The 23303-nt window shown below is 39.5% G+C and overlaps 1 long non-coding RNA gene across 1 annotated transcript; it reads left to right on the forward strand.

Annotated features, from left to right (window-relative positions):
* The first annotated feature begins 13135 nt into the window (after nucleotides 1-13135).
* Nucleotides 13136-16160, forward strand: LOC145789761 (uncharacterized). The gene is made up of 3 exons (XR_014328071.1): nucleotides 13136-13338; nucleotides 14303-14341; nucleotides 15881-16160. It is a non-coding gene; the product is annotated as an uncharacterized LOC145789761 (long non-coding RNA).
* The last annotated feature ends 7143 nt before the right edge of the window (nucleotides 16161-23303 follow it).

A 23303-nucleotide genomic window follows, 5' to 3' on the forward strand; every position in this document is an offset into this window, starting at 1 on the left:
TTCGCTTGTGTGTTTCTTTGCATTGCATGTGCATTGGTGCGCCTAGGAGCACAGTGTTTGCTATCTGCCATTCCTGAACGGTTTGCCGGAGGCTTGTCTTGTCAAGGCATGTCCATAAGGCTGACCGGCTATGGGCTCTGACAGTATGGGAATACAAACCCCGGTTTTCCGGGGCACCCTTTTTGACCATTCGACCTAGTGCATATTCGGAATCCATAGTGACCATTCCAAACTAGGACAGGCTGCTTACCCGATGTTAGGTTGTTTGAGAACCGCTGCGTGCATAGTGAAACCCTAGCTCCTGACAAAATAGGACAGGGAAACCCTACCCCAACATAGGGGTGTTTTTGGCTCTCTTTACCTGCTATGTGCTTTTAGAGTGTTGCTCTACAGGAACGTGCATATCAGTTTGTAAGATTGAGTATTAGGCCTGAGGGTATCAGCATCAGTTTATGAGGATCAGTTATCCGCGGATATCAGGGTTCAGTTTTGGGAACAGGATTTCGGGAAACAGTGACCAGTATCGGGGAACAGTGTGTTCGGCTCATCGAACTGTGCATTGTGAATGCCCAACTGCATGTTGTATGTGTTTATTTTAAAGCAGTTATGCCGTCCGATTGCTTGTTTATTTACTGCATTATTTATCTTTTGCTAGGTAGTTTAACATCATTGCTTCCAACCCAGTAGACATCCCCCAAGCACTCTGGGTCAGAGGTCGCCGACTCCATCGATCTGAGGATCTGATAGCAGGACAACCGGTGTACGACTCTCTACCCCCGGTTACTAAACGGAAGGTAACTAGGCAGAGGGCATCGGTTCAGCAGTCAGTTCAGAGGGACTTATCTACCCCACCTGAGTTCAGTAGGGATCAGGGTCCTGTTTCACCTGCAGAGAGGGAACGCATACCAGTAATTCAACCAGAGCAGAATAGTATGGCTAGCTTAGAGGAGATGGTACGCCAACTTCAGGAAAGCATGAAAATGATGCAGTAGGATGCTGTCCGACAGGCAAAATTCACGAAACAACAAGCCACAGTTATGGGTGAGCAAGCGGATTTAATTGTGAGATTGCAGCAGCAAACTGGAACGTCAGCTTCACAGCAAGTCCCTCCCCCACTAAGGGTTCCGATACCCGAAGAGACTCCAAGCGCCCGGAACGTCCAAGAAGATACGGACATCCCAACGGGGCCAGCTCTACCCCCGATTCTGCCTCAGCAATCCAAGGCACCCACTCCCATCAATCTATCGGATTCTCCCTTCGAGTCCGAGGTGGACCCTGTGGCATTGAAAATGCACAAGCTTGAAAAGCTGTTCAAGAAATCTCAGGGTGCGAAGTCCATTCCGGACATTGGAGACGGATACACTGATACAGCCATGACGCTGCCAGATCGGTTTAAGATGCCACAAATCGATCGTTTTGACAGATCTGAGGATCCCATGGTACACTTGCGACTATTTTCAGACGTCCTAAGGCCAATGGGCCTCACTAGATTGCAGAAGCTGTCTTTATTCGGCCGGACCCTGTCGGGTGTAGCGGCCGCATGGTATGCAAAATTGGAAGATGACGTCAAGAGAACTTGGGACGAGATGGCTGAGGCCTTCATCCTGCAGTACTCGTATAACACACAAATCGAGATCACGACCCGGGATCTCGAGACAACGAGACAAGAAACCAAGGAGAGTTTCTCAGAATTTGTAACCAGATGGCGGGCTAAGGCTTCGATGATGACCTTAAGACCCACGGACAAGGACCAGATTCGGATGATTGTGCGCAATCTTCAGCCGAAGCTAATGCAGAAGATGATTGTAATCCCCTTCCCTACTTTTGCTGATCTACATGAAATGGGGGTGCAGATCGAGGATGCCTTAAAACAAGGCCTGATTGATAATGACCGGGAACAACCCCGCAGAACTTTCAATCGAAATACTACTGCAGGCCCAAGTGGCGCTACAACTACTAGGACCTCTGAAGTGAGTATGGTCACCACCAACCCTTCCCCAAGAACTACAGCAGCCGCACCATTCTCCGGTGCGTTTGGAAGCAACCCTCAAACAACCAAATACCCTCCCAGAAATACCAGAACCTTCGCTCCACTTTATATGCCCCTATCCAAAGCTTTGGTGGTTTTGATCAAAAAAGGGCATCTGAAGCCCCTAGAGCCACGGCCCTTACCCGAAAGACTCCCCGCCACCACAATCCAGCCAAGTATTGTGCATTCCACCAGCAGCACGGTCACGACACAGACCTGTGCTTTCGATTGCGTCATGAAATCCAAGATCTCATTGATAATGGGGTGATTTTACCCCCTGAAAAACCCAATGTTACTACAAATCCTCTCCCCGCACATAACCAAGTTCCACCACCCAAAAGAGTCAATTTCATTCACACTGGGGTCGCATCCTACGATCCTAGTATTTATATCACACCCTCCTACCTACCTAAGCCGGAGGTTTTCCTTCCTGATAGCACCGATTTGTGCATGATGGACGTCTCCATAACCCAACCCAAGCCAGTGGTGGTGACCATCGAGAACAGGAAAGAGATTGTTGAGCCAGAGTCTGCGGAATCTGGAAGTAATGTTGGGAACGCTTATAGTCCAAGTGACTACATTTCACCAATGGACCAGAATAGACCAGATGTCAAATTTCCAGTCGGGGGAGAGTTATGTGCAATCCAAAGGGACAGTCCAGGACAGGGGACGGATGATTTGACAGCTGTGGAAGAGGATCTTGCCAAGTTCCAGTTTCAAGATAACCAAGACCTAGAAGACCCAACCGTCAACTGGTTCGATTATGAAGAATCGGCCGAGGCCACGGGATGGTTGGACGATCAGCCAGATGTGGTAGGAGGATTTCAGTCAGAACAAGGCCCAGCAGGGGCAGAAGTGTCAATAACAGCCGGGAAGGTCGAAGAACAGAATACATTGCCGGAGGGCACCGGTGTCGAGAGTTTCGCTCAGGAATGGAGCATTTTGAGTACAGGATCATTGAGCAATCTACTGCGTTGGCACAGTCAGAACAGGGAAGATTCGAAGATTCTGAGAGGATCAGGAAGGCAAAAGGCCATGTGGGGGTTGAGATTGCCACAAATACAGAAATGGAGAATGCTGCGAGCATAGAGATAAAAGGGACTGCAAGTATCGGGACAGTTATGCCATAACCAGACAGATGCCTGTCGGCTGCAGATGGTATGTGGTGGGAAGACGACGATCTATGTTTGGCCCACACAGACGAAGATTGGGAAGATAACCAACCAGATGATACCTGGTATATCGGCGAAGTCGATCACATGACCAGGAGTGGACGGTACTTCAAGCCTCCACACCTAGATCAACCGGAAGCGTTGGGAAAAGATAAGGAAGCGGAGAAGCAAAAGGAAAAGCAACTCGAAGATGAGGCCGTATTGAGACAATTGAAAAAGATACAAGCAGACATCTCCATCTGGGGACTGCTTATGGCTTCTCGAGTACATAGACAAGCCGTTCTTACAGCCATGGACAAAGCCAAGCTTTCCATAGACACCACGCCCGAACAGCTGGTGGGCTTAGTCTTTTCGGGAGGAAGTTCCCCAGCATTGAGTTTTTCTGACAAAGAACTGCCACCCGAGGGTGCGAACCATAACAAGCCACTCTCCATCTCTATGGAGTGCAGGGATAAATGGATACCTGTGGTGCTTGTCGACACGGGGTCCGCCATCAACGTCTGCCCGGCAAGGACAGCTTATGCGATTGGTTTGAAAGTCGCGGATTTCGTGCCAACGGCCCAAGTAATTCGGGCGTATGACAACACAAGCCGGGAAGTAATGGGAACAGTTAAGATTCAAAAAAAGGTTGGGCCGGGACAACACGAGATAGATTTCCATGTCTTGGAGGTTCCTGTAACGTTCAACCTGCTTTTGGGGCGGCTGTGGCTGCATCAGGTAAAGGCAGTCTCCTCTACCCTGCATCAAGTGGTGAAATACCCCTATGGGAAGGGAGTAGCCATTGTCTTCGGAAATTCATCAATTCATCCACCGCCAGAAGTATCCACGCCTGTTCTAGAAATTGAGCACGGTATGGAAGATGTGTTCATATCAGGTTTTACCTTGGCTGAGGCTCGGGTTGTACAGGACATCATAGCAGCTAATGAAGGGGTATATGTCAGTGCCCAAGCAGTCTATCTCATGAACAAACTTCAGCATATCCCCGGGATGAGATTAGGCAAGAGCGGCCAAAAAGGTGTCGCAACATTGGCCGAAGTGCCGCATAACCCTCATACCTTTGGTTTGGGCTACCTTCCCACCAAAGAGGATTGGATAAGGAAAGGAAAGGAAATGGCCGGCAGGGCCAGGGCGAAACAGATGGGGAAGCCCTTTGACTTGATGCACCAGCCCATTCGGGGGACCCTAAACGGACGCTTCGTTCGGGAGGGGGCGGACTTTTCGTTCTGTGGCTTCCCAGAGCCGTGGCTCAATGCGGAAAAGAAGCGCGTACCGGGATTTGAGATCTTCTTTGATTTACAGTTACCTGAGGATGACATCGTCGAAGGGCAAGCAGATCTATCGGCTGAGGCCGAGCAAAGTAAGGAAGTGCAGTATGAGGACGATGAAAATGAAATGGGGGCAGCGCTGGTGTGTCTGCTTTCAGATCCTCTGATCGAACAGAGGTGCTTGGGGTATAGCTCCTCGGTATGTGTGATTGGGAATGAAGCGGCTGCGGGCCTACCATCAGCTATTTTGGATGCGTCCATCGCACCTTCTCTCATCTGGCAATATGAAGAAGGCTTTTTATCTAGCAGCACCGGGTCAGGTAGTGAGCCGGAAACTGATTCCACCAAATCTTGTGCGTCGGAATCAGGTTCCAGCTCAACTGAGTCTGAGTTCGGTATTCCTAGGGGTGATAACCCGGATGCCACGGTCCTGTCTAGGTCATCATTTTCATTTTCTTTTGAGTCTGTTGTAGCAGAGGAATCCGACAGCTCGGAAGTTTTTAATGAGAACGACGTGGATGTGGTTTCTGAGTATTTTTCTGTGCCTTTGATTTATTGCTTAAATCAGGATTTTCAAAATTTTGATGAAAACGACGAGGAAGAAATTCCTCCGATTTTGCAACGGTTAATTGATCAAGAGCAGGAAAGATTTGTTAAACCTTTAATGGATGAAATCACTACTGTGAATGTTGGTACTGAGAAGGACCCGCGGCTGGTCCAGATCGGGTCCACGTTGTCTTCTGAGGAACGCGAGCGCTTAGTCGCTTTGTTAAAAGATTTCAAAGACGTTTTCGCGTGGTCCTACGAAGACATGCCTGGAATCGATCCTGAGATTGCACAGCACCGGATCCCTCTTGATCCCGAGGCCCGACCAGTCAAACAGAAGCTCAGAAGGATCCGCCCTGATTGGGCCCTTAAGATCAAGGAAGAGGTCACCAAGCAAATTGATGCAGGCTTCCTGCTGGTATCTGAATACCCGACTTGGTTGGCCAACATTGTTCCGGTGCCGAAGAAGGACGGCAGAATTCGGGTCTGTGTAGACTTCAGAGATTTGAATAGGGCCAGTCCGAAGGACGACTTCCCCTTGCCGCACATTGATGAATTGGTAGATTTCACGGCAGGACACGCCTTGCTTTCGTTTATGGATGGCTTCTCAGGCTATAATCAGATAGTAATGGCACCCGAAGACCGGGAGAAGACTGCATTCACTACCCCGTGGGGTACATATTGTTATAGAGTGATGCCATTTGGACTGAAAAACGCTGGAGCTACCTATCAATGGGCAGCAACTACAATATTGCATGATATGATCCATAAAGAGGTCGAGGTGTATGTGGACGACATGATTGTCAAGTCCAAAGAAAGAGAAGGCCACTACACCGCCTTACAAAAATTCTTCCAAAGGATCAGAGAGTTTCGGCTGCGGTTGAATCCCCAGAAGTGTACTTTTGGTGTTACAGCAGGGAAGATGCTAGGGTTTCTGATTACACAAAGGGGCTTCGAGGTCGACCCTTCCAAAATCAAGGCCATCTTAGAAATGCCACCACCAAGGACTGAAAAGGAGGTGCGAGGCTTTCTAGGTAAAGTGCAATTCATAAGACGGTTTATCTCTAAATTAACCTTGACTTGTGAACCACTTTTTGGTCTCCTGAAGAAAGGAAAGAAGTTCCAATGGGACGGCCGATGTCAGGCAGCTTTTGAACAGATCAAAGAGTATCTACAGAACTCGTCCGTGTTGTCACCGCCAGAGCCGGGGAGACCGTTGATATTGTATCTTTCGGTAACTGAGACCACCATGGGCTGTATGCTCGCGCAAGAGTCAGGGGACAGAGTGGAAAGGGCCATCTACTATCTGAGCAAGAAGATGCTGGATTACGAGACCCGCTATACACCACTGGAGAAGGCTTGTTTGGCCTTAGTATGGGCTACCAGAAAGCTGCGGCACTACCTGTTAGCTCACTCTGTAATGTTGGTTTCACGTTTGGATCCCATCAAATATCTTTTGAGAAACCAGCACTTACGGGTAGGCTAGCTGTAATGACCCCCAAATGCGTATAGAAAGTCATCCTTATTTAATTAGGGTTTAATGTGTTTTAATTCAACTATATCTATCGGAATTAAAGAATTATCTGTTGAGTTATGGCGACCTTTATTGTATCGGCTTGAAATTTTTTTTACCCTCCGCTCGAGCATGGGCTCATTTTTGACATTCTTAATAGTGTATTTGGAATGTTCTTACCTTATTTTGGGTTATTGTTTGAGGTGGTGGTATGATGGTAAAGTAAGATTGGACCAACGAATTTAATTCGAATAGTTAATCTACGATCAGCCGTCATTCATTTGTCCTTTTCTTTTTCCACACTTTGAATTTGAATGTGAGGTTAGAACCATTGGAAAGCTTATTTTCGGGGCTTCGATTTGGACACAAGAACGACCTAGAACGGAGTCCCGATGAGAGAGTTATACCCGTTTGAAATTTTGACATCTGTGCTGGAAGCAGAGCCGCACGTGCGGGGAATAGCGCCGCACGTGCGGCCTGTGCGGGACAGCAGCTCTAAAAACGGGATTTTGGGGCCATTTCTTGCAATTTCTTTTCCTCTCTTCTTCTCCCCTCTTCCATGTCCGAAACCCTAGCCCCAAATCCTTGAATTCCTTTACTTTGCTCATGATGCACCATGGTTTTTGGCATCAAAGATGGAGAACAAGGGAGGATCAATGTTTTTACCCGATTAGAACTTGGATTTGTGAAGGCTTCTTCTCAAGCTCACTTCTTTGCTTGATTATTGAGGTAATGGTTTGAATACTCCTCAATACTTATATCCATAGATAGATTTGTGACATTTTAGTATCTAAATACAAAATTTCCATGTTTAGAGCTTGTAGTGTATAGTATGAGATTTGGGGTTTTATGGTTTGAAGATGTTGGCAGTTAAATTGGTGGGTTAAAATGATGAATTGTGAATCCTAGATGTAGAATCATTGGGAAATTGGAATTAAAAGTGGTAATTTAAGAAGTGTGAATTTTTGTTAAAAATCCTCATTTTTCTTGAAACCCTAGGTTGATTAATGATGATACCCAATGATTTGGCCCAAATTGAAAGTAGCATAATGAAATTGAGGTATTGAATTATATGTGTTCAAGTTTAATTAGAATTTGGAAATGTTTGAAAATTATGTTTAAAATTTGCGAATGAACTTTGTTATGAATATTGGAATTCATGCTAGCATGTGAAGGGAAAATTGGGGAAATAATCTATTAATGGTATGAATGATATGAACTTGGTTTTGGAATGTTGAAATGGAATTTAAGAATTTCTCTTGAATTATGTTGAATTATATTTAATGATGTTGAGTTGAATCATCTTGCTTATGTTGAATTGTAGTGATTATGTGAGATGGTATTGACTATGTTGACTTTGATTTTTGTGACCTAAAATATAGAGTTTTCCAAAATGGGTTAATCCCAAATTATTTTGCTAAATACTTGTGGGCTTGCTTAGTTATTAAAATCAAGAGAATGATTTATTTTTGAAAAAATATGGAAGATGTCCATACAATTCCTTCATATCTTGAAATCGAAGTGATTAATTAAAAATTCCATATTGTGTTTGTAAGAATGGTAATCTTCTATTTCTATACATAGACATATTGAGATGGAGGAAATTGTGGTATAATGGATGGATAATGGTAGGCTTGTGAAGAATAATAAAGGAAGGAAAGAGAACTAATGACTAAGTTATATATGTGTACAAGGCATACTTCAGGAGGGCCAAGCACTCCGTTGTAGCACTGTGAGTAGTAGTACTTCGATATATCTTTAACCATTACTGATTATTGTTATCGACGTTATGATCTTCGTCATAAGAATTATGTTGACATGTATGTTATGTATGCTACGTAAATATTGTGAAATTATGGAAACACCAAAGGTGTATACTATATCAGGAACATTGTGAAATTATGGAAACATCAAAAAGGATTTGTGAAATATGCATCTCGAATTTGTGAAGTATGGATCACCAACTTGTGAAATATGAAACGATGTGGCCGAGGGCCATTTGTGAAGTATGAATTTCCGAGTTGTGAATTGTGAAACTATGAAGCCAAGAGCCGAATTGTGAACCTATGAAACCCAAAAGCTAATTTATGTATATGTGAATTTATGAGGCCGGGGGCTGACTTGTGAATTTATGAGGCTGAGGGCCGACTTGTGAATTTATGTGGCCAGGGGCCATTTGTGAACTATGAACCTATGTGGCCAGGGGCCATTTGTGAAATTATGAAGCTATGAGGCCAAGGGCCAAACTTGTGAACTTGTGAATTTATGAGGCCAAGGGCCGACTTGTGAATTTATGTGGCCAGGGGCCATTTGTGAACTATGAACCTATGTGGCCAGGGGCCATTTGTGAAATTATGAAGCCATGAGGCCAAGGGCCAAACTTGTGAACTTGTGAATCCAAAGGGCCGAAGGCCGATGTGATGAGTTGTGAATCTATGAAACCTAAAGGCCATCGTGAATGTGTGAACCCCTCAGGCCAAGGGCCGAACGGTGGAATTGTGAAACCGATAAAGTCATCTGTAATCTAATGAAAATGTGCTTACTTTGTCCTATTAACTTTACGTTAATTATGTCAACTCGTGGGAATGACGTAACGGTTACCATTAGGACTCTATTAATTACAAGGCAAGGCAACTATGTTAACATATAAGAACGATTAAACAACGGTGTATACTATTGATTAATAGAACACGTGAATTAAGTCATTTACCCAAAAGAATTTATGTTCATTCTTGAAGAATAGATTCTGAGTAAATATAAGAGTAGCCATGTGTATCCATATGAATTTGAAGTTATTTTGCTATATTGTTTATGAATTGGAAGTTATTCAGAATCTACGATATAAGTGCAAAGTTTAGCATTATTATGTGACTCTCATGAGAATGTGAATTAGTCTCTTATTGTTAAGCGTACGAAAATGACATAATACAACAAGAAACACTCTGGTTATAATATGTTCCGTTTGAATTAATGAATGATGTTCAAGTATGCTCAGGTATATTTCAAGTATATGTTACAAGTTTGAATATACTACAAGGTCAAACAAGTTTCAAGGGCTTTATGCCAATGTTTCAAGGACCTCGTGCCACCACATTTCAAGGGCTTATAGCCATCAAGTTTATGTTGCAAGATTGGACCTAAGGCCGTTATGTACTTAGCACAGAATCAGACTATTACATTGACATGTATTATGTTTCAAGTTAAGCATCATTTTATTTATGTATTACTATTCACTGAGCCCGGCTCACTCTCTATTATGTCTGTTTCTGTAGGTCACCAACCAGGTGGTCAGTCCTAGCCAAGACGTCCGCTTTCTTTTGTCAACCTTCGTATGTCCAGGCACTGTATAAGCCATTTATTTTGTCAAGTTGTTAAGATGTTGACTTGCTTATGGGTGTCCCTCTAAGGTTGTTGTATATACTTTCATGTTCATTTTTTTTTGTATACGCCCAATCATGGGGCTGGCATTGTAAATGTGTATGTATATGCTCCGGGTTATAGTTGGAACTTTATCTATCCACTATAATGCATGTGATGAATGAGATCCTGGCATGTAGAAGTAGCTCAATGGAGTTTATTTGTTTCATTATTTCCATTTTTTTCGTGCTTCCGATAAGGCCCCGTATGTTATGTTACCAGGTTACATGTCCGTTTCTGAATAGGTCATGCCCAAACTTTTAGGGGTGGGTTTGGGGCGTGACAAGTGGTATCAGAGCACGAGTTGCTATCTCACACACGAATCCATTGAGCTTTAGGATGTCTAGAAAAGACTTAGGCATCATGCATTAAACCCTTAGTGCATATGAAAGAAAGTGATGGCAACGTTAAATGCAATTTGTTAACGCTAACGATTACCACCCCTGTCCATTGTATATTCCTTGTGTATATTGTGAATGATTGTGATGTAGAACATGGTAAGGCATGCAGATGGGGTTAAATCAACAGAATTGCGCAGCGGAAGCATGGTAAGGGTTCGAGCTGATCGGTAAGATAGTCCCTATGTCAAAGATTAAATAAGATGTATGTTATCGATTGTTATTTGCGGATTGGAAGTTGCTTATCATCTGTTTAGATGAAGTGATTAAACCCTAGGTATGGAATAATCCTAAGACTAAAGAAAATGATATAGTCTTCCTTGTCACAACAATGTTTAGATCTGTGATTTTGTGCAATTACTGCATATGAGTATTTGATAAGATGTGTTTGTGGGCTAACTGAACTTGTGTTGAATACGAATGGCTGTTTGAAGAAGTTATGTATATAATGACCCCTCTTAGAATTGTGTGTAATTTGTTATGGAAGTCTGTAATTCGAAATTTGCATTCTGAAATATGAAATTCGACATTTAAAATCTCACACTACCATTTGTAATCTATTTTGTTATGTGTAAATTGTAATCTGTAATCAATATTTCTCTACGTGATATGTATAAGGAAACAAAAGGCTAAGGTTTATGAAATTGTAGTGTTTTGACTTGGCTAATGGGAAGTACAAACATGTTGAGTTCTGGAAACATGAAATGGTGAGAGACATTAGAATTATGGTAGCTGACAATTCATGAAATTCTTATGATTAAAATATTTAATGATTGATAACGAGCATGGAATTGGTAATCAAGAGTTAGAATGTTGAAATTGCCACCTGGAATGTTAATAAATACAAGTATCATGATTTGTGATCACATAATGTTCGGTAGAATTTTATAGAAGTTTAATGATATAGGGAAATTGTGTTTCTTTTGTGGACTGCCAATTGACTGAAGGACATAATTTTGCTTTGATGTGTTTTTATTCTGAACCTAACGTATTGTTATCATAAACCCACCATTATTGATTAAGGATGAAATATTTATATGAGACTTAATTTAAGGCTTGTTCCTTTATTATGATACGGAAAAGAGTGTTTATTAAAAAAAAAAAAAAAAAAAAAAAAACCTTATGTGATCCGTGTTATTTAGAGATGTCATACCATGATCTGCATTCGGTACTTTTGTCAAATGATTTTAACAACAACTATGCTATACAATGTTTAAGAAAATCCATATTTTGGGCTACGAAATGTTTTATATGATAAGTATTTTCAGAAATAATAAAGTTGCTATGAACTTCCGACATGTTTATGATGTGATAAACTTTCTGAATAATTTTCCCAAAATGACTAGATACGCTACGGAACTCCGAATGTTCAAGGTATGACAAGTTTTTTGAAAGAGATATCTCGCTATGCATGAACGAGTTCTTCATTTGATAATTGATTGTGGCATGCTTTATGAAGGCTCTATGTTGAGCTTCAAGCTATTCTGTCTTATCTGTTATAAGTTGAATTGGAGATTGTTCTATCAAAGTTTAAATAAGTTTAATGCTATTGGGAATTATTCCATCATCTGATATCTTTGAAAGGTCTGATAAGTTCCTGTACTGTAATTTGGGAAGTATGACCATTAAGGTTTAATCTGTATTTGATTTTACTAATTCTCTACTCTGAACATGTAATTCCTTGATATGAGATTTAAGTTGGTATTTGGAGTGTGTTAGGGATTTGATTTGAACTGATAAGTCTAATTTAGGTAATGAACAAAGAACCACGAAATCGTTGATTTAGAACTTAATTGCTACTGCGGGTCTAATCGTTGTACGAAGTATATACCTTTGACGCATGATTATGTCGTGAATGTTTCCTTAATCTTGAAGGAATTATGATAATGGGGGTTATTTGTGAACTTAAAAAGTTTGAATTATGTTTGATAGTTTATGAGTTGCATGCAAACAAATGCTTGAAATGAATTCATTTCTGAATACCCTTAAGCTGTTCTATTATGTGGAAGATATGATTTGTGGAGTAATAAATGAAAATGTTATGAAGTATTATTATTAATTGGGTTATCAATTAGTTAGTGGAGTTGAATTACTTGTGATTTTGGGAGCAAACCCCATCGAAATTAATTGTATAGAATTGTGAATGGCTAAATGATTGAGAAATGTTATATGTCCAGGACGGAACTAGACTTGTGACAAGGTGAATCAAGTTTGGAGGACCAAACTTCTTAAGGTGGGGAGAATGTAATGACCCCCAAATGCGTATAGAAAGTCATCCTTATTTAATTAGGGTTTAATGTGTTTTAATTCAACTATATCTATCGGAATTAAAGAATTATCTGCTGAGTTATGGCGACCTTTATTGTATCGGCTTGAAATTTTTTTTACCCTCCGCTCGAGCATGGGCTCATTTTTGACATTCTTAATAGTGTATTTGGAATGTTCTTACCTTATTTTGGGTTATTGTTTGAGGTGGTGGTATGATGGTAAAGTAAGATTGGACCAACGAATTTAATTCGAATAGTTAATCTACGATCAGCCGTCATTCATTTGTCCTTTTCTTTTTCCACACTTTGAATTTGAATGTGAGGTTAGAACCATTGGAAAGCTTATTTTCAGGGCTTCGATTTGGACACAAGAACGACCTAGAACGGAGTCCCGATGAGAGAGTTATAGCCGTTTGAAATTTTCACATCTGTGCTGGAAGCAGAGCCGCACGTGCGGGGAATAGCGCCGCACGTGCGGCCTGTGCGGGACAGCAGCTCTAAAAACGGGATTTTGGGGCCATTTCTTGCAATTTCTTTTCCTCTCTTCTTCTCCCCTCTTCCATGTCCGAAACCCTAGCCCCAAATCCTTGAATTCCTTTACTTTGCTCATGATCCACCATGGTTTTTGGCATCAAGGATGGAGAACAAGGGAGGATCAATGTTTTTACCCGATTAGAACTTGGATTTGTGAAGGCTTCTTCTCAAGCTCACTTCTTTGCTTGATTATTGAGGTAATGGTTTGAATACTCTTCAATACTTATATCCATAGATAGATTTGTGACATTTTAGTATCTAAATACAAAATTTCCATGTTTAGAGCTTGTAGTGTATAGTATGAGATTTGTGGTTTTATGGTTTGAAGATGTTGGCAATTAAATTGGTGGGTTAAAATGATGAATTGTGAATCCTAGATGTAGAATCATTGGGAAATTGGAATTAAAAGTGGTAATTTAAGAAGTGTGAATTTTTGTTAAAAATCCTCATTTTTCTTGAAACCCTAGGTTGATTAATGATGATACCCAATGATTTGGCCCAAATTGAAAGTATCATAATGAAATTGAGGTATTGAATTATATGTGTTCAAGTTTAATTAGAATTTGGAAATGTTTGAAAATTATGTTTAAAATTTGCGAATGAACTTTGTTATGAATATTGGAATTCATGCTAGCATGTGAAGGGAAAATTGGGGAAATAATCTATTAATGGTATGAATGATATGAACTTGGTTTTGGAATGTTGAAATGGAATTTAAGAATTTCTCTTGAATTATGTTGAATTATATTTAATGATGTTGAGTTGAATCATCTTGCTTATGTTGAATTGTAGTGATTATGTGAGATGGTATTGACTATGTTGACTTTGATTTTTGTGACCTAAAATATAGAGTTTTCCAAAATGGGTTAATCCCAAATTATTTTGCTAAATACTTGTGGGCTTGCTTAGTTATTAAAATCAAGAGAATGATTTATTTTTGAAAAAATATGGAAGATGTCCATACAATTCCTTCCTATCTTGAAATCGAAGTGATTAATTAAAAATTCCATATTGTGTTTGTAAGAATGGTAATCTTCTATTTCTATATATAGACATATTGAGATGGAGGAAATTGTGGTATAATGGATGGATAATGGTAGGCTTGTGAAGAATAATAAAGGAAGGAAAGAGAACTAATGACTAAGTTATATATGTGTACAGGGCATACTTCAGGAGGGCCAAGCACTCCGTTGTAGCACTGTGAGTAGTAGTACTTCGATGTATCTTTAACCATTACTGATTATTGTTATCGACGTTATGATCTTCGTCATAAGAATTATGTTGACATGTATGTTATGTATGCTACGTAAATATTGTGAAATTATGGAAACACCAAAGGTGTATGCTATATGAGGAACATTGTGAAATTATGGAAACATCAAAAAGGATTTGTGAAATATGCATCTCGAATTTGTGAAGTATGGATCACCAACTTGTGAAATATGAAACGATGTGGCCGAGGGCCATTTGTGAAGTATGAATTTCCGAGTTGTGAATTGTGAAACTATGAAGCCAAGAGCCGAATTGTGAACCTATGAAACCCAAAAGCTAATTTATGTATATGTGAATTTATGAGGCCGGGGGATGACTTGTGAATTTATGAGGCTGAGGGCCGACTTGTGAATTTATGTGGCCAGGGGCCATTTGTGAACTATGAACCTATATGGCAGGGGCCATTTGTGAAATTATGAAGCTATGAGGCCAAGGGCCAAACTTGTGAACTTGTGAATTTATGAGGCCAAGGGCCGACTTGTGAATTTATGTGGCCAGGGGCCATTTGTGAACTATGAACCTATGTGGCCAGGGGCCATTTGTGAAATTATGAAGCCATGAGGCCAAGGGCCAAACTTGTGAACTTGTGAATCCAAAGGGCCGAAGGCTGATGTGATGAGTTGTGAATCTATGAAACCTAAAGGCTATCGTGAATGTGTGAACCCCTCAGGCCAAGGGCCGAACGGTGGAATTGTGAAACCGATAAAGTCATCTGTAATCTAATGAAAATGTGCTTACTTTGTCCTATTAACTTTACGTTAATTATGTCAACTCGTGGGAATGATGTAACGGTTACCATTAGGACTCTATTAATTACAAGGCAAGGCAACTATGTTAACATATAAGAACGATTAAACAACGGTGTATACTATTGATTAATAGAACACGTGAATTAAGTCATTTACCCAAAAGAATTTATGTTCATTCTTGAAGAATAGATTCTGAGTAAATATAAGAGTAGCCATGTGTATCCATATGAATTTGAAGTTATTTTGCTATATTGTTTATGAATTGGAAGTTATTCAGAATCTACGATATAAGTGCAAAGTTTAGCATTATTATGTGACTCTCATGAGAATGTGAATTAGTCTCTTATTGTTAAGCGTACGAAAATGACATAATACAACAAGAAACACTCTGGTTATAATATGTTCCATTTGAATTAATGAACGATGTTCAAGTATGCTCAGGTATGTTTCAAGTATATGTTACAAGTTTGAATATACTACAAGGTCAAACAAGTTTCAAGGGCTTTATGCCAATGTTTCAAGGGCCTCGTGCCACCACATTTCAAGGGCTTATAGCCATCAAGTTTATGTTGCAAGATTGGACCTAAGGCCGTTATGTACTTAGCACAGAATCAGACTATTACATTGACATGTATTATGTTTCAAGTTAAGCATCATTTTATTTATGTATTACTATTCACTGAGCCCGGCTCACTCTCTATTATGTCTGTTTCTGTAGGTCAGCAACCAGGTGGTCAGTCCTAGCCAAGACGTCCGCTTTCTTTTGTCAACCTTCGTATGTCCAGGCACTGTATAAGCCATTTATTTTGTCAAGTTGTTAAGATGTTGACTTGCTTATGGGTGTCCCTCTAAGGTTGTTGTATATACTTTCATGTTCATTTTTTTTTGTATACGCCCAATCATGGGGCTGGCATTGTAAATGTGTATGTATATGCTCCGGGTTATAGTTGGAACTTTATCTATCCACTATAATGCATGTGATGAATGAGATCCTGGCATGTAGAAGTAGCTCAATGGAGTTTATTTGTTTCATTATTTCCATTTTTTTCGTGCTTCCGATAAGGCCCCGTATGTTATGTTACCAGGTTACATGTCCGTTTCTGAATAGGTCATGCCCAAACTTTTAGGGGCGGGTTTGGGGCGTGACAAGTGGTATCAGAGCACGAGTTGCTATCTCACACACGAATCCATTGAGCTTTAGGATGTCTAGAAAAGACTTAGGCATCATGCATTAAACCCTTAGTGCATATGAAAGAAAGTGATGGCAACGTTAAATGCAATTTGTTAACGCTAATGATTATCACCCCTGTCCATTGTATATTCCTTGTGTATATTGTGAATGATTGTGATGTAGAACATGGTAAGGCATGCAGATGGGGTTAAATCAACAGAATTGCGCAGCGGAAGCATGGTAAGGGTTCGAGCTGATCGGTAAGACAGTCCCTATGTCAATGATTAAATAAGATGTATGTTATCGATTGTTATTTGCGGATTGGAAGTTGCTTATCATCTGTTTAGATGAAGTGATTAAACCCTAGGTATGGAATAATCCTAAGACTAAAGAAAATGATATAGTCTTCCTTGTCACAACAATGTTTAGATCTGTGATTTTGTGCAATTACTGCATATGAGTATTTGATAAGATGTGTTTGTGGGCTAACTGAACTTGTGTTGAATACGAATGGCTGTTTGAAGAAGTTATGTATATAATGACCCCTCTTAGAATTGTGTGTAATTTGTTATGGAAGTCTGTAATTCGAAATTTGCATTCTGAAATATGAAATTCGACATTTAAAATCTCACACTACCATTTGTAATCTATTTTGTTATGTGTAAATTGTAATCTGTAATCAATATTTCTCTACGTGATATGTATAAGGAAACAAAAGGCTAAGGTTTATGAAATTGTAGTGTTTTGACTTGGCTAATGGGAAGTACAAACATGTTGAGTTCTGGAAACATGAAATGATGAGAGACATTAGAATTATGGTAGCTGACAATTCATGAAATTCTTATGATTAAAATATTTAATGATTGATAACGAGCATGGAATTGGTAATCAAGAGTTAGAATGTTGAAATTGCTACCTGGAATGTTAATAAATACAAGTATCATGATTTGTGATCACATAATGTTAGGTAGAATTTTATAAAAGGTTAGTGATATAGGGAAATTGTGTTTCTTTTGTGGACTGCCAATTGACTGAAGGACATAATTTTGCTTTGATGTGTTTTTATTCTGAACCTAACGTATTGTTATCATAAACCCACCATTATTGATTAAGGATGAAATATTTATATGAGACTTAATTTAAGGCTTGTTCCTTTATTATGATACGGAAAAGAGTGTTTATTAAAAAAAAAAAAAAAAAAAACCTTATGTGATCCGTGTTATTTAGAGATGTCATACCATCATCTGAATTCAGTACTTTTGTCAAATGATTTTAACAACAACTATGCTATACAATGTTTAAGGAAATCCATATTTTGGGCTACGAAATGTTTTATATGATAAGTATTTTCGGAAATAATAAAAATGCTATGAACTTCCGACATGTTTATGATATGATAAACTTTCTAAATAATTTTCCCAAAATGACTAGATACGCTACGGAACTCCGAATGTTCAAGGTATGACAAGTTTTTTGAAAGAGATATCTCGCTATGCATGAACGAGTTCTTCATTTGATAATTGATTGTGGCATGCTTGATGAAGGCTCTATGTTGAGTTTCAAGCTATTCTGTCTTATCTGTTATAAGTTGAATTGGAGATTGTTCTATCAAAGTTTAAATAAGTTTAATGCTATTGGGAATTATTCCATCATCTGATATCTTTGAAAGGTCTGATAAGTTCCTGTACTGTAATTTGGGAAGTATGACCATTAAGGTTTAATCTGTATTTGATTTTACTAATACTCTACTCTGAACATGTAATTCCTTGATATGAGATTTAAGTTGGTATTTGGAGTGTGTTAGGGATTTGATTTGAACTGATAAGTCTAATTTAGGTAATGAACAAAGAACCACGAAATCGTTGATTTAGAACTTAATTGCTACTGTGGGTCTAATCGTTGTACGAAGTATATACCTTTGACGCATGATTATGTCGTGAATGTTTCCTTAATCTTGAAGGAATTATGATAATGGGGGTTATTTGTGAACTTAAAAAGTTTGAATTATGTTTGATAGTTTATGAGTTGCATGCAAACGAATGCTTGAAATGAATTCATTTCTGAATACCCTTAAGCTGTTCTATTATGTGGAAGATATGATTTGTGGAGTAATAAATGAAAATGTTATGAAGTATTATTATTAATTGGGTTATCAATTAGTTAGTGGAGTTGAATTACTTGTGATTTTGGGAGCAAACCCCATCGAAATTAATTGTATAGAATTGTGAATGGCTAAATGATTGAGAAATGTTATATGTCCAGGACGGAACTAGACTTGTGACAAGGTGAATCAAGTTTGGAGGACCAAACTTCTTAAGGTGGGGAGAATGTAATGACCCCCAAATGCGTATAGAAAGTCATCCTTATTTAATTAGGGTTTAATGTGTTTTAATTCAACTATATCTATCGGAATTAAAGAATTATCTTCTTAGTTATGGCGACCTTTATTGTATCGGCTTGAAATTTTTTTTACCCTCCGCTCGAGCATGGGCTCATTTTTGACATTCTTAATAGTGTATTTGGAATGTTCTTACCTTATTTTGGGTTATTGTTTGAGGTGGTGGTATGATGGTAAAGTAAGATTGGACCAACGAATTTAATTCGAATAGTTAATCTACGATCAGCCGTCATTCATTTGTCCTTTTCTTTTTCCACACTTTGAATTTGAATGTGAGGTTAGAACCATTGGAAAGCTTATTTTCGGGGCTTCGATTTGGACACAAGAACGACCTAGAATGGAGTCCCGATGAGAGAGTTATACCCGTTTGAAATTTTCACATCTGTGCTGGAAGCAGAGCCGCACGTGCGGGGAATAGCGCCGCACGTGCGGCCTGTGCGGGACAGCAGCTCTAAAAACGGGATTTTGGGGCCATTTCTTGCAATTTCTTTTCCTCTCTTCTTCTCCCCTCTTCCATGTCCGAAACCCTAGCCCCAAATCCTTGAATTCCTTTACTTTGCTCATGATCCACCATGGTTTTTGGCATCAAGGATGGAGAACAAGGGAGGATCAATGTTTTTACCCAATTAGAACTTGGATTTGTGAAGGCTTCTTCTCAAGCTCACTTCTTTGCTTGATTATTGAGGTAATGGTTTGAATACTCTTCAATACTTATATCCATAGATAGATTTGTGACATTTTAGTATCTAAATACAAAATTTCCATGTTTAGAGCTTGTAGTGTATAGTATGAGATTTGGGGTTTTATGGTTTGAAGATGTTGGCAATTAAATTGGTGGGTTAAAATGATGAATTGTGAATCCTAGATGTAGAATCATTGGGAAATTGGAATTAAAAGTGGTAATTTAAGAAGTGTGAATTTTTGTTAAAAATCCTCATTTTTCTTGAAACCCTAGGTTGATTAATGATGATACCCAATGATTTGGCCCAAATTGAAAGTAGCATAATGAAATTGAGGTATTGAATTATATGTGTTCAAGTTTAATTAGAATTTGGAAATGTTTGAAAATTATGTTTAAAATTTGCGAATGTACTTTGTTATGAATATTGGAATTCATGCTAGCATGTGAAGGGAAAATTGGGGAAATAATCTATTAATGGTATGAATGATATGAACTTGGTTTTGGAATGTTGAAATGGAATTTAAGAATTTCTCTTGAATTATGTTGAATTATATTTAATGATGTTGAGTTGAATCATCTTGCTTATGTTGAATTGTAGTGATTATGTGAGATGGTATTGACTATGTTGACTTTGATTTTTGTGACCTAAAATATAGAGTTTTCCAAAATGGGTTAATCCCAAATTATTTTGCTAAATACTTGTGGGCTTGCTTAGTTATTAAAATCAAGAGAATGATTTATTTTTGAAAAAATATGGAAGATGTCCATACAATTCCTTCCTATCTTGAAATCGAAGTGATTAATTAAAAATTCCATATTGTGTTTGTAAGAATGGTAATCTTCTATTTCTATATATAGATATATTGAGATGGAGGAAATTGTGGTATAATGGATGGATAATGGTAGGCTTGTGAAGAATAATAAAGGAAGGAAAGAGAACTAATGACTAAGTTATATATGTGTACAGGGCATACTTCAGGAGGGCCAAGCACTCCGTTATAGCACTGTGAGTAGTAGTACTTCGATGTATCTTTAACCATTACTGATTATTGTTATCGACGTTATGATCTTCGTCATAAGAATTATGTTGACATGTATGTTATGTATGCTACGTAAATATTGTGAAATTATGAAAACACGAAAGGTGTATGCTATATGAGGAACATTGTGAAATTATGGAAACATCAAAAAGGATTTGTGAAATATGCATCTCGAATTTGTGAAGTATGGATCACCAACTTGTGAAATATGAAACGATGTGGCCGAGGGCCATTTGTGAAGTATGAATTTCCGAGTTGTGAATTGTGAAACTATGAAGCCAAGAGCCGAATTGTGAACCTATGAAACCCAAAAGCTAATTTATGTATATGTGAATTTATGAGGCCGGGGGCTGACTTGTGAATTTATGAGGCTGAGGGCCGACTTGTGAATTTATGTGGCCAGGGGCCATTTGTGAACTATGAACCTATGTGGCCAGGGGCCATTTGTGAAATTATGAAGCTATGAGGCCAAGGGTCAAACTTGTGAACTTGTGAATTTATGAGGCCAAGGGCCGACTTGTGAATTTATGTGGCCAGGGGCCATTTGTGAACTATGAACCTATGTAGCCAGGGGCCATTTGTGAAATTATGAAGCCATGAGGCCAAGGGCCAAACTTGTGAACTTGTGAATCCAAAGGGCCGAAGGCCGATGTGATGAGTTGTGAATCTATGAAACCTAAAGGCTATCGTGAATGTGTGAACCCCTCAGGCCAAGGGCCGAACGGTGGAATTGTGAAACTGATAAAGTCATCTGTAATCTAATGAAAATGTGCTTACTTTGTCCTATTAACTTTACGTTAATTATGTCAACTCGTGGGAATGACGTAACGGTTACCATTAGTACTCTATTAATTACAAGGCAAGGCAACTATGTTAACATATAAGAACGATTAAACAACGGTGTATACTATTGATTAATAGAACACGTGAATTAAGTCATTTACCCAAAAGAATTTATGTTCATTCTTGAAGAATAGATTCTGAGTAAATATAAGAGTAGCCATGTGTATCCATATGAATTTGAAGTTATTTTGCTATATTGTTTATGAATTGGAAGTTATTCAGAATCTACGATATAAGTGCAAAGTTTAGCATTATTATGTGACTCTCATGAGAATGTGAATTAGTCTCTTATTGTTAAGCGTACGAAAATGACATAATACAACAAGAAACACTCTGGTTATAATATGTTCCGTTTGAATTAATGAATGATGTTCAAGTATGCTCAGGTATGTTTCAAGTATATGTTACAAGTTTGAATATACTACAAGGTCAAACAAGTTTCAAGGGCTTTATGCCAATGTTTCAAGGGCCTCGTGCCACCACATTTCAAGGGCTTATAGCCATCAAGTTTATGTTGCAAGATTGGACCTAAGGCCGTTATGTACTTAGCACAGAATCAGACTATTACATTGACGTGTATTATGTTTCAAGTTAAGCATCATTTTATTAATGTATTACTATTCACTGAGCCCGGCTCACTCTCTATTATGTCTGTTTCTGTAGGTCAGCAACCAGGTGGTCAGTCCTAGCCAAGACGTCCGCTTTCTTTTGTCAACCTTCGTATGTCCAGGCACTGTATAAGCCATTTATTTTGTCAAGTTGTTAAGATGTTGACTTGCTTATGGGTGTCCCTCTAAGGTTGTTGTATATACTTTCATGTTCATTTTTTTTTGTATATGCCCAATCATGGGGCTGGCATTGTAAATGTGTATGTATATGCTCCGGGTTATAGTTGGAACTTTATCTATCCACTATAATGCATGTGATGAATGAGATCCTGGCATGTAGAAGTAGCTCAATGGAGTTTATTTGTTTCATTATTTCCATTTTTTTCGTGCTTCCGATAAGGCCCCGTATGTTATGTTACCAGGTTACATGTCCGTTTCTGAATAGGTCATGCCCAAACTTTTAGGGGCGGGTTTGGGGCGTGACACTAGCCCGTTGGCTGCTATTGCTTTCTGAATTCGACTTGAAGTATGTAACACGCAAGTCAGTGAAAGGAAGAGCGGTAGTGGAGTTCCTTGCCGACCACCCGGTTGAGGGGGATGAAGCGGTTGAATACCTATTCCCAGATGAAGCCATTCTGCACATCGAGGATGAAACTTGGACGATGTACTTTGACGGAGCGTCAAACCAGTATGGGTATGGGATAGGGGTGTAGCTGATAGCGCCTGACGATTCCCGTATCCCTTTAGCATTCAAGCTCCAGTTCAAAGTCTCGAACAATGAGGCAGAGTATGAGGCATGTATTGCTGGTCTGGAAGCAGCCCTAGAACTAGGGGCAAGACGGTTGGACGTCATTGGGGACTCGAACCTTGTTGTGTCTCAAGCAAAAGGAGACTGGAAAGTCAAGGAGGAAAGGATGATAATTTACCACCAAACCTTGGATTTGTTAATTCCTCGGTTTGAGAAGCTAAATTTCACCCACCTAGTAAGAGAGAACAACAGGTTCGCCGATTCATTAGCAACTCTATCTTCCATGATAGACATCCCGTCCGGAGTCCGGATGCGTCCAGTCATCATTGATCAGAAGTTTGCACCAGCATACGAGTCGATTTCCGCCATAGATGAGGCTCAAGACGACAACCCCTGGTATTACGACATTTGGAACTTCTTAGAAAAGGAGATGTATCCACCAGGGGCAAGTGCTAAGGATAAGAGGGCCATTAGAAGAATGGCTGTTCAGTTCATCATCTGCGGGGGTAAGCTGTACAAAAGGGGTCATTTGGGAATTCATAAGCTCTGTGTAGAAGCTGAAGAGTTGAAGCACCTAATGGAGGCCATCCATGGAGGGGAGTGTGGTGCGCACATGAATGGAGTAATGCTGGCCAGAAAGATCCTCAGACA

This window comes from Camellia sinensis, chromosome 1 (genome assembly GCF_055761805.1).
Source record: "Camellia sinensis isolate YWXY chromosome 1, ASM5576180v1, whole genome shotgun sequence".
In the NCBI taxonomy this organism is placed as follows: Eukaryota; Viridiplantae; Streptophyta; class Magnoliopsida; order Ericales; family Theaceae; genus Camellia; species Camellia sinensis.